This window comes from Monodelphis domestica, chromosome 6 (genome assembly GCF_027887165.1).
Source record: "Monodelphis domestica isolate mMonDom1 chromosome 6, mMonDom1.pri, whole genome shotgun sequence".
Classification (NCBI taxonomy): domain Eukaryota; kingdom Metazoa; phylum Chordata; class Mammalia; order Didelphimorphia; family Didelphidae; genus Monodelphis; species Monodelphis domestica.
In genome coordinates, this window is record NC_077232.1 from 272,384,363 (window position 1) to 272,397,901 (window position 13,539).

The window sequence follows — 13,539 nt, forward strand, 5'->3', positions numbered from 1 at the left end:
AGATTTGAACCTAGGACCTCCCATCTCTAGGCCTGGCTCTCAATCCACTGAGCTACCCAGCTGCCCCCCCTCATTGCAAATTTTAATACCTTCAATTTCTTTTTCTTCTATAATTGCTACTGCTAGTGGTTCTAGTACAATGTTAAATAATAGAGTTGATAATGGGCATCCTTGTTTTATTTCTGATCTTATTGGGAAGGCTTCTAGTTTATCCCCATAGCAGATGATGCTTGCTGATGGTTTTAGATATATTCTCTTTATTATTTTTAGGAAAGGCCCTTCTTTCCTATAATGTCTAGTGTTTTCAATAGAAATGGGTGTTGTATTTTATCAAAGGCTTTTTCTGCATCTATTGAGATAATTGTGATTTTTGTCAGTTTGCTTGTTAATATGGTCAATTATGTGGATGATTTTCCTAATATTGAACCATCCTTGCATTCCTGGTATGAATCCTGCCTGGTCATAGTGGATGACCCTTGTGATGAATTGCTGGAGTCTTTTTGCCAGTATCCTAATGAAGATTTTTGCATCTATATTCATTAGGAAGATTAGTCTATAGTTTTCTTTCTCTTTTTTTTCCTGCCTGGCTTTGGGATCAGTACCATGTTTGTGTCATAAAATGAATTTGGTAGAACTCATTCTTGGCTTATTCTGTCAAATAGTTTGTTTAATATTGGGATTAGATGTTCTTTGAATGTTTGATAGAATTCATTTGTGAATCCATCTGACCAGGGGATTTTTTCTTAGGGAGTTCTTTGGTGGCTTGTTCAATTTCTTTTTCTGATATGGGGTTGTTTAGGTAATTTATTTCTTCCTCAGGTTAGTTTAGGCAATTAATATTTTTGTAAGTATTCATCCATATCACCTAGATTGCTATATTTGTTGTTATATAATTGGGCATAGTAGTTTTTAATGATTGCCTTAATTTTCTCTTCATTAGAGGTGAGGTCTCCCTTTTCATCTTGGATACTGTCAATTTGGTTTATTTCTTTCCTTTTTTTAATTATTCTGACTATTACTTTGTCTATTTTATTTGTTTTTTTTAAAGTATCAGCTTCTAGTCTTATTTATTAAATCAATAGTTCTTTGACTTTTAATTTTATTAATTTCTTCTTTGATTTTTAGGATCTCTAATTTAGTTTTCATCTGAGGATTTTTAATTTGTTTGCTTTCTAATTTCTTTAATTTGCATGCCCAATTCTCTGCTCTTCTTAATTTGTTAATATATGAACTCAAAGATATAAATTTCCCCCTGCTTTAGTACTGCTTTAGCTGCATCACTTAGGTTTTGAAAGGATGTCTCATCATTGTCATTTTCTTCAATGAAGTTATTAATTGTTCTCTACGATTTGTTCTTTAACTGACTGGTTTTGGAGAATCGTATTGTTTAATTTCCAATTAATTTTTTATTTACCTCTCCATGTTCCCTTACTAATTAGTATTTTCATTGCATTGTGATCTGAGAAAGTTGTATTTATTATTTCTGCTCCTTTGCACTTGTTTGCAATGTTTTTATGCCCTAATACATGGTCAATTTTTGTGAATGTACCATGTGCTGCAGAAAAGTAGGTATATTCCTTTTTGTCCCTATTTATTTTTCTCCACATGTCTACTAACTCTAATTTTTCTAAGATTTCATTCACTTCTCTTACCTCTTTCTTATTGATTTTTTAGTTTGATTTATCTAGTTCAATAGAGGAAAATTCAGGTCTCCCACAAGTATAGTTTTTCTATCTATTTCATCCTTGAGCTCCTCTAGTTTCTCCTTTAGAAATTTGGATACTATGCCGTTTGATGCATACATGTTAAGTACAGATATTTCCTCACTATCTATACTGCCTTTTATCAGGATGTAATTAACTTCCCTATCTCTTTTAACTAGATTTGTTTTTACTTTGACTTTGTCTGATATCATGATAGTGACTCCTGCCTTCTTTTTGTCAGTTGATACCCAATAGATTTGGCTCCACCCTCTTACTTTCACCCTATATGTATCTACCTTCCTCATGTGTGTTTCTTGTAGACAGCATATGGTAGGGTTTTGGATTCTAATCCACTCTGCTATTCACTTACATTTTATGGGTGAGTTCATTCCATTCCCATTCAGAGTTAGGATTACTAGTTGTATATATCCCAGCATTTTGATTTCTGCTCCTGTTCCTTCTACACCAATGTTTGCCCAACCCCTGGTTCCCAACCTTATTTTACTTCCCTTTCTACCCCCTCCCTTCTTATTCCCCTCCTTATTTTCCCTGTAGTCTTTCTAAATTTAACTACCCCTCCCTCCCTTGTGCTGCATCCCTCCAGACCAGACCAAATCTATTCTCTGCCCCCCAATGGATTGGATTGTTTTTTGCTCTTTGAGTCAATTTCAAAGCACGTAAAAGTTGAGTATTTCCTGTTTCTGACCTCTTTACCCTTCCAGGGTATTGATATTCTCCCCCCTCCCACCATGAGCTCCTTTGTGATATATAGCTTTGTCAGATCTCTTGGTACAGTCTCTAGGGGAAGATTGATACCTTCCCTGTCCTTTGGAGGCTTTTGATTGGATTAAGTTCAACTGGGTTGGGCTGTATGTGCTCTGAGGCCAAAGACTCCTGGAAGGCTCGGCCACCCAGGCTCTCTCCAGTTCTCTCCAGCTGCTTCTCCACTGTCCACAAGGTTCCCCAGTGCCTTTGCCTGCCCCGAGTTTCCTGTCCTTGCTGGAGGCCATGCACTCTAGGGGGGGAGGGGTCCTGGCCTCCCTTATCTCTGAAGAGTCCAGATGGGATTAGGTTCAACTGCATTGGTCTGGATGTGCAAAAACCTCCCAGTGAGACTGGAGCCAGATGGAAGGACCCGGCCATGGGCCCCGGTCTCTCCCTGGCTTCCTCCCCGCTGTCCACTCTGGATGCTCTAAGCCTGGTGCCCCACTGCTCACAAGGTAGATCCTCCAAACCAGCACCTTTGCCCGCCGAGAGATTCCCTCTGCCGCTGGGGGCTCAGCCCTCTGGGTTGGGGGGGAGGGGTCTTGGGACCTTCCCTCTGCCTTCCTTCTAAGACCCGAGTGTTTTCGGATTCTGGCTTTTGGTGAGTGTACCTTTTGATTTGAGTTCAGAAGGAGGGTTCCCCACCTCTGTCCTGTTGTTAAGTGTGAATTACAGTCCCATAGGAGCATTCAGTTTGTGATCAGTAAGGAAGGGTTTCAGAGGTCTGAACTTTTGCTGCTTCTAAGCCGCCATCTTGACTCTGCCCCCACCAGAGAACATTTTTATAAGAGAACTCTCTAACAAAGTTTTATTTTCCCAAATATATGATGAACTAAGTCAAATTCACAAAAATTCAAGCCATTCCCCAATCAACAAATTGTCAAGGGACAAGATTAGGCAATTTTCACATGACAAAATCAAAACTATCAATAAGCATGTGAAAATGTGTTCTGAATCCCTTCTGATTAGAGAAATACAAATTAAAAGAACTCTGAGATAATGCTTTACTTCTATCAGACTAGGCAATATGGCAACAAAGAAAAGTGATAAATGTTGGAGGGGATGTGGCAAAATTGGGACACCACCACATTGCAGATGGAATCAATTGTCCAACCATTCTGGAGGGCAATTTGGAATTATGCACAAAGAGCTTTAAAAGATAATGTTCAGGCACTTCCAGGTAAACATGGCAGGAGTCTAGATACAAGATTCTTCGTCTCCTCAACAACTAACGACATAGACAACCTCAAAAGACCAAAAAACCAAAATCATGAGAATGAATCAACTCTACAGTAGAGAACAGCATTGACATTATGTGGCATTTGGGCATTTCCACAAGATAAGGGGGTGGAAGAGCTCCCACCAAAATGGGAGCTGATCTACCCTTCCCCAATCCACCTAAGAAGACAAAGTCAGAGTCACCACATGCCAGAATCAAAGAGTGAGTGAGGGGCACCTCTAGAGTGAGTAAGGGACACTTCTAGGTCCTTGAGAGCTGACTAAGACCACCAAAGACCCTGAGAGCAGCTACACCTGAAACCACAGCAAGCTGAAGAGCACAGAAAATGGGAGCTTGCAGGAAAATAGCACAGAGAAGGGGAGCAATAAGCATAAACTGAGGAGATGTGAGTGCTTGCCACAGGCAAAATGCTTGCTCCTTAACTCTATACAAAGAGAGCTTGCCCATCTCAGATTTCTGACTAAAAATGGAAGGAAAAACCTCCACAGTGATGGCAAATAGTGCCCAGGGGGAAAAAAACTTCCCTCCAGAAAAATAAGAAGGGATTGACCCTGGAAAAAAAATTTTTTAAACCCTTACCTTCCTTCTTGGAGTCAATACTGTGTATTGGCTCCAAGGTAGAAGAGTGGTAAGAGCTAGGCAATGGGGGTTAAGTGACTTGCCCAAGGTCACACATCTAGGAAGTGTCTGAGGCCAGATTTGAACCTAGGACCTCCCATCTCTAGGTCTGGTTCTCAATCCACTGAGCTACCTAGCTGCCCCTGACCCTGGAAAATTTTTATGGAGGAACAACCCAGGCTACAGAGGAAATAGAAGAAGAAATTCAAATAAATGCACCAAAACCTTCCCAAAAAAGGGAAATTATCCACAAGTTCTTAAAGAATGTAAATTGGAGCTTATCAACAAGATAGAAGCCTTCTGGCAAGAAAAGTTGGAAATAGTTCAAAGAGAAAATAGTATTTTAAAGAACAAAAACTCCCAATTAGAGAAACAGCTGGAACCATGAAAAGCAGGATAGAAGAAACTGAAAAGGAAAACCAGTCTTTAAAATCCAGAATTAGGCAATTGGAAGACAATGATATTATAAAAGAACAAGAATTAGTAAAGCAAAGTCAAAAGACTGACAAAATAGAAGAAAACATAAAATATATCACCGACAAGATGAGAGATCAGGAAAACAGAGGAAGGAGAGACAATTTGAGAATCATTGGTCTACCTGAAAAGTCAGAAATAAACAGAAATCTTGACATCATACAAGAAATCATCCAAGAAAACTACTCTGATGTTCTTGAACAAAAGGACAAAATAGACATTGAAAAAACTCATAGAACAACCTCTATGCTAAATCCTCAAAAGACAACACCCTTGAATATAATTGCCAAATTCCAGAGCATTCAAGCTAAGGAGAAAATTCTACAAGAAGCCAAAAAGAGACAATTCAGATAGCAAGGAGCACCAATTAGGATCACACAAGACCTAGCAGCTTCCACACTAAAGGACCACAAAGCTTGGAATATGATATTCAGAAAGGCAAGAGAATTGGGTCTTCAACCAAGGATCACCTATCCATCAAAACTGACTACTTCCAGGGAGAAAGCATGGGCATTCTACAAAATAGAAGATTTCAAAGTATTTGTAAAGAAAAGACCAGAACTAAGTGGAAAGTTTGATTATGCAAACACAAAGATCAAGAGAAACATGAAAAAGTAAATAAGAAAGAGAGAGAAAAAGGGGAAAATGTTTTTTTCTTTAAATTTTCTTCTTTAAGGGCTACAATAAGATCAAATTATATGTATTAATATATGGGGGAAATGTTATTTGTAATTCCCAAAAACTATATTCACTATTATAGTAATTAGAAGAATCATTCACAGGAAGAGACTGGGATGATAAGTGCTATAAGATGATATGCAAAAAAAAATGGAGGGGGGAATCGAAGAGGGCACCAAGAGATACTTGAAGATATAAAATAAATAGGAAAATCTTTAGATTTTCCAAAAAGATACAAATGGGAAGGGGAGGGAAAGAATACTCTTATAAGAAGGCGAGGAAGACAGTGCTCATAGGTAATATTTAAACCTTACTCAGTGAAGTCAGATCTGAGAGGGAAAAGCATCTAGATCCACTGGGGTTTTGAATTCTATCTTATCTTACAGGGAAATTGAGAAGGGAAAACTAAGGGGGTGTGGGAAGGGGGTACAAAAAAAGAGGGAAAGATAGGGGGAGGAACTAAACACACCGTAAAAAATAAGAAGGTAACAAAAAAGGGAGAGTCCAGACAAGGAAGAATATTAAGGGAGGGGATTAGGTGATTGATTAAAAGCAAATCACTGGTTTAAAAGAATATAGCAAAAGAAGAAATGACAGAAATAGGAGAAGATATAAAAATGCTAGGGAATTCACAAGTAACAATTATAACTTTGAACATGAATGGGATGAATCTACCCATAAAACAAAAACAAATAGGAGAGTGGATTAGAATCCAAAATGCTACTATATGTTGTCTACAAGAAACACATCTGAGGCAGATTAGAATTAAAGGTTGGAACAAAACCTATTGGGCCTCAACTGATAGAGAGAAGGTAGGAGTAGCAATCATGATATCTGATAAAGCCAAAGTAAAAATATATCTGATTAAAAGGGATAGGGAAGGTAAATACATCCTGATAAAAGGGAATATAGACAATGAGGAAATACATATCAGGAATTAATATGTGTGCACCAATGGTATAGCAGGAAAATTTCTAAAGGAGAAACTAGTGGAATTGAAGGAGGAAATAAGATAGTAAAGCTATAATAGAGGGAGACCTGAACCTACCACTATCAAATTTAGATAAATCAAATTAAAAAAATAAGTAGAGGTAAAATATGTGAAATCTTAGAAAAATTATACTTAATCGATATATGGAGAAAAAGAAATATGGACAAAAAGGAATATACTTTCTTTTCAGCAGCACATGGTACATTCACAAAGATTGATCATGTACTAGGTCATAAAAACATGGCAAACAAATTCAGAAAATCAGAAATAATGAATTCAAACTTTTCACATTATAACTCAATAAAAATAATGATCAATAAGGGTACATGGAGAGCCAAATGAAAAATTAATTGGAAATTAAATAATATGATTCTCCAAAATCAGTTAGCTAGAGAACAAATCATAGGAACAATTAATTTCATTGAAGAAAATTATAATGATGAGATATCCTTTCAAAATCTATGGGATGCAGCCAAAGCAGTACTCAGGGGGAAATTATTATCCATTAGATCATATATTTAAAAAGTAGGGAAGGCAGAGGTCAATGAATTGGACATGAAAATCAAAAAACTTGAAAGCAAACAAATTTAAAATTCCCAGGAGAAAACTAAATTAATTCCTAAAAATTAAGAGAGAAATTAATAAAATCAAAAATAAAAGAACTGTTAAAATTATCAATTAGACTAGAAGCTGGAATTTTGAAAAAACAAACAGACAAAATACTGGTCAATCTAATAAAAAAAGGAAAAAAGAAAACCAAATTAACAGTCTCATAGATGAAAAGGGAGACTTCACCTCCAATGAAGAGAAAATTAATGCAATCATTAAAAATTATTTTGCCCAATTACATGGCAATAAATATGCCAATCTAGATAATATGATGAGTATTTACAAAAAATATAAATTGCCTAGACTAACAGAAGAAAAACAGGATTCTTAAATAATCCCACATCAGAAAAAGATATTGAACAAGCTATCAAAGAACTCACTAAGAAAAAATCCTCAGGGCCTGATGGATTCACAAGTGAATTCTATCAAACATTCAGAGAACAGCTAATCCCAATACTATACAAACTATTTGAATAAGCAAAGAGGGAGTTCTACCAAATGTCTTTAATGACACAAATATAGTACTGATTCCAAAGCTGGGCAGGTCAAAAATAGAGAAAGAAAACTATAGACTCATCTCCTTAACGAACATAGCTGCAAAAATCTTAAATAGAATACTAACAAAAAGACTCCAGCAAGTCATCATGAGGGTTAGTCACTATGATCACATGGGATTTATACCAGGAATGCAAAGATGGTTCAATATTAGGAAAACCATTCACATAATTTACCATATCAATAAGAAAACCAACAAAAATCACATGATTATCTCAATAGACACAGAGAAAGCTTTTGAGAATATATAACACTCATTCCTATTGAAAACACAAGAAAGTATAGGAATAAAAGGGTCTTTCCTGAAAATAATAAAGAGTATCTAAAATCATCATCCAACATCATCTGCAATGGGGATAAATTAGATGTATTCCCAATAAGATCAGGAGTGAAACAAGGATGTCCATTTTCTCCTCTATTGTTTAAAATTGTGCTAGAAACACTAGCAATAGCAATTAAAGAAGAAAAAGAAATTGAAGGTATTAAAATTGGCAATGAGGAGACCAAATTATCACACTTTACAGATGATATGATGGTCTACTTAAAGTATAGTAGAGAATCAACTAAAAAGCTAGTGGAAATAAACAACTTTAGCAAAGTTGCAGATTACAAAATAAACACACCAGCATTTCTATATATCTCCAACACATAGTAGCAAAGAGGAATTCCATTTAATATCACCTTAGACAATATAAAGTACTAGGGAATATATCTGCCAAGACAAACACAGGAACTATATGAATACAACTACAAAACACTTTCCATACAATTAAAACTATATCTGAACAATTGGAAAAACATTAATTGCTTATGGGTAGGATGAGCTAAATAAAAATGACCACTCTACCCAAACTTATTTACTTATTTAGTGCCATACCCACCAAAGTACCAAAATGCTTTTTTACTGAATTAGAAAAAAAAACATATCAAAGTTCATTTGGAAGAAAAATAGATCAAGGATATCCAGGGAAATAATGAAAAAATGCAAAAGAAGGTGGCCTTGAAATATCAGATCTCAAACTATACTATAAAGCAGTGTTCATCAAAACAATATGGTACTGCCTAGGAGACAGAAAGAATAATAAATGGAATAGACTTGGAGTAAGTGACCTCAGAAAAACAGTCTATGATAAGCCCATAGATCCCAGCTTTTGGAACGAAAATGCCCTATTTGATGAAAAAAAAACTGCTGGGAAAATGGGAAGATTGTGGCAGAGATTAGTTTTGGATCAATACCTCACACATTATACCAAGATAAATTCAGAATGGGTGAATGACTTGAACATGAATAAGGAAATTATAAGTAAATTATATGAACACAGAATAGTATACATGTCAGACCTCTGGAAAAGGAAATATTTTAAAATGAATCAAGACTTAGAAAATATAATAAAATGTAAAATAAATAATTTTGATTACATCAAATTAAAAAGTTTCTGTATAAAAAAAAACAATGTAACCAAAATTGGAAGGGAAGTAACAAATTGGGAAACAATCTTAATGACACAAACCTCTCACAATGGTCTAATCACTCAATTTTTCAAAGAGCTAAATCAATTATACAAAAAATCAAGGCATTGTCTAATTGATAAATGGGCAAGGAACGTGAATAGGAAATTTTCAGTCAAAATAATCAAAACTATTAATAAGCACATGAAAAAGTGTTCTAAATCTCTTATAATCAGAGAGATGAAAATCAAAACAACTGTGAGGTATCACCTAACACCTAACAGATTTGCTAACATGACAGCAATGACAAGTAATAAATGTTGGATAAGATGTGGCAACTTTGGGACATCAATTTATTGTTGCTGGAGATGTAAATTGATCCAACCATTCTCGAGGGCAATTTGGAAGTATGCCCACAGGGCACTAAAAGATTGTGTGCCCTTTGACCCAGCCACAGCACTGCTGTATTTGTACCTCAAAGAGATAAGGAAAAAAAATATGTGCAAGAATATTCATAGGCTTCTGGTCAAGATGGTGGCTTAGAGGCAGCAAAAGTTCAGACCTCTGAAAACCCTTCCTTACTGATCACAAACTGAATACTCCTAGGGCACAGAAATTCAAACTGAACAACAGGACAGACCCGGGGAACCCTCCTTCTGGACTCGGATAAAAAGGTACAGCCCCCAAAAGTCAGAATCCTAGGTCACTCGGATCTAAGGGGAAGGCAGAAGGAAGGTCCTAGGACCCATCCCCCCAACCCAGAGTGCTGAGACTGAGGCAGCAGTGGGAAACTCAGGGCCAGCAAAAGGGCCTCAGGGCCGGATATTCTGAAAGGCTCACCTTGAAAGCAACCTGAGCCAGTCTCACGGGTGCCCAACACAGATGACAGTAAAACAGAGAGAGATGGGGGGAGCCTGTAGCCCCCTGGCTGGGTTCTTACATCTGAGTCTCATTGGAGGTTCCTGCTTCAGGGCACATTCAGTCCAACCCAGCTGAACTTAATCCAATCAGGAGCCCTCAGAGCTTCTAAAAGGACAGAAACTTCAGGGCCAGCAAAGGGGTTGCTCCAAAGGGTGAAAGGCTTACCTTGAAAGTAACCTGGGCCAGTCTCAAGGCATCCAACACAGACTTCAGAGGAGGTTTTTTTTGCTTCATGGCTCATCCAGCCCAACCCAGCTGAATTTAATTGAACCAGATGCCCTCAGAGCTCAGAGAGCCCAAGACCAGGACACCCTTAGAGATCAGGGTCTTCTGAAAGAAAAGAAACCTCAGGGGAGGCAAAGGCTCTGAGTTAACTTGCGGACAGTGCTGTGCCAGGCTCAGAGCGTGGAAGTAAGGCAGCAGAGAAGCAACTGGAGGGAACTGAGAGCAGTAACACCTGAAAAACCGGCAGGCAGGGGAGGGCAGACCCTGGGCTTCCCCAGGAAGACAGAGCAAATGAAAATAAAGGAGAATTTGCCTGGGGCTAAAGCCTCGGACCATCAGACTGATACACTAAGAGCCAGTCCTCCACACTCAGATAGAGATGGCAAACATAACAGAAGTACAAAAGCCTCCAAACACCAAGAAAAGAAAGAAGAAGGGGGTGACTTTGGACACATTTTTATGGAGCAAAAATACAAAATACAGAGTAGAAAGAAGAGGAAACACAAGCAAATGCTCCAAAACCTTCCAAGGGAAATGGAAACTCTCCACAAACTCTTGAAGAATTTAAATAGGAAATGATCAAAAAGATGGAAGCCTTTGGGCAGGAAAAGTGGGAAATAATGCAAAAGTAACTCCACAATATGAAGCATGAAAAAACACAACTACAGAAACAGCTTGACCAAACTGAAAAGGAAAACCAGGCATTAAAGGTCAGAATAAGGCAACTAGAAGATAATGATTTTGAAAAAGAGCAAGAATTAATAAAGCAAAGCCAAAAGAACAAGAAACTAGAAGAGAACATAAAATATCTCACTGACAAGGTGATAGATGTGGAAAATAGAGGAAGGAGAGAAAATCTGAGAATAATTGGCCTACCAGAAAAGCCAGAAATACATAGTAATCTCAACATCATAATGCAAGATATCATAAAAGAAAACTGCCCAGAGATTCTAGAACAAGGGGGGAATACAGGCATTGAAAGAGTTCACAGAACACCCTCTACACTAAATCCCCAAAAGACAACTCTCAGGAATGTAATTGCCAAATTACAAAGCTTTCAAGCAAAAGAAAAAGTCATACAAAAAGCCAGAAAAAAGACAATTTAGATATAAAGGAATGCCAATCAGGGTCACACAAGGCCTTGCAATTTCTACTCTGAATGACCATAAGGAATGGAACATGGTTTTCAGAAAGGCAAGAGAGCTGGTTCTTCAACCAAGAATCAGCTATCCATCAAAACTGACAATATACTCCCAGGGGAAAGTATGGGAATTCAACAAAATAGAAGATTTCCAAGTTTTTGCAAAAAAAAGACCAGAGCTCTGTGGAAAGTTTGATATCAAAAAACAAAGAGCATGGAGTACATGAAAAGGGAAATATGAAGGAAAGGGAAAAGGAAAAAAATGTTATCTTTTTCTTTTACTCAAACTCTCTTCTATAAAGACTACATTTATATGAATCTATGTATATTAACATGTGGGGGAAATGTAATGTGTAAATAGGAGGAAAAGGAAGACCAAATCGAATAATCTTTCTCACACAAAGATTCACACGAAAAGGAGAGGGGAAGAAAACTCCTATAAGATGGAGAGGAAGAGAGTTTTCACTTAAACCTTACACTTAATGAAATCAACTCTGAGAGGCGAAGAGCATCCAGATCCTTTGGGATCTTGAATTCTATCTTATCCAACAGGGGTAGGGAGAAGGAAAAACAAAGAGAGGTAAGGGGGGAGGGAACACAAAAAGGGAAGGAAGGAGAGGGGGGAAGAGGAAGGGAACAAAAACAGAAGGGCAAGAAAGGGAAAAATATCAAGGGGACTGATTTAAAGTCAATCACTGGCTTAATAGGTTATAGCTAAAAAAGAAAGGTCACAATTAGGGGATGATATCAGGGAGTCCAGAAGTGACAATCATAACTATGAATGTGAATGGAATGAACTCATGCATACAATGTAGACAAATAGCAGAATGGATTAGAATCCAAAACCTACAATGTGTTGCCTTCAAGAAACACACATGAGGCACGTAGACACTCACAAGGTCAGAAATAAAGGATGGAGTAAGACCTCCTGGGCCTCAACTAATAGAAAGAAGGCAGTAGTTGAAATCATGATATCTGACAAAGCCAAAGCAAAAATAGACATGATTAAAAGGGATAGAGAAGGTAATTATATTTTGTTAAAAGGGACTTTAGATAACGAGGAAACATCACTAATCAACATGTATGCACCAATTTCCAAAAATTGGAAATTAAATAATATGATACTCCAAAATTGTTTAGAGAAAAAAGCATTGAAACAATTAATAATTTCATTGAAGAAAATGACAATGGTGAGACATCCTTTCAAAACTTTTGGGGTGAAGGCAAAGCAGTAATCAGAGGAAAATTCATATCCCTGAGTGCATATATTAACAAAATAGGGAGGTCAGAGATCAATGAATTGGAAATGCAAATAAAAAACTTGAAAGCAAACAAATTAAAACCCCCCAGAAGAAAACCATATTAGAGATCCTAAAAATTAAGGGAGAAATTAATAAAATTGAAAATGACAGAACTATTAAACTAATAAATAAGACTAGAAGCTGGTACTTTGAAAAAAAAAACAAAAAAATAGACAAAGTACTGGTCAATCTAATTAAAAAAAGGAAAGAAGAAAAGCAAATTAACAGCATCAAAGATGAAAAGGGGGACATCACATCATTAAGTCAATCATTAAAAATTACTTTGCCCAATTATATGGCAATAAATATACCAATCTTGGCAACAAGAATGAATATATACAAAAATACAAAAGGCCAAGACTAACAGAAGGAGAAATAGAATTCTTAAATAATCCCATAACAGAAAAAGAAATCCAACAGGCCATCAAAGAACTCCCTAAGAAAAAATCCCCAGGGCCTGATGGATTCGCAAGTGAATTCTATCAAACATTCATAGAACAGTTAATCCCAATACTATACAAACTTTTTGACATAATAATCAAAGAGGGAGTTTTACCAAACTCCTATTCTGACACAAATATGGTACTGATTCCAAAACCAGGTAGGTCAAAAACACGGAAAGAAAATTATAGACCAATCTCCCTAATGAATATAGATGCAAAAATCTTAAATAGGATACTAGCAAAAAGACTCCAGCAAGTGATCAGAAGGTCATCCACCATGATCAAGTAGGATTTATACTAGGGATGCAGGACTGGTTCAATATTAGGAAAAACATCCACATAATTGACCATATCAACAAGCAAACCAACAAAAATCACATGATTGTTTCAATAGGCTCAGAAAAAGCCTTTGATAAAATACAACAC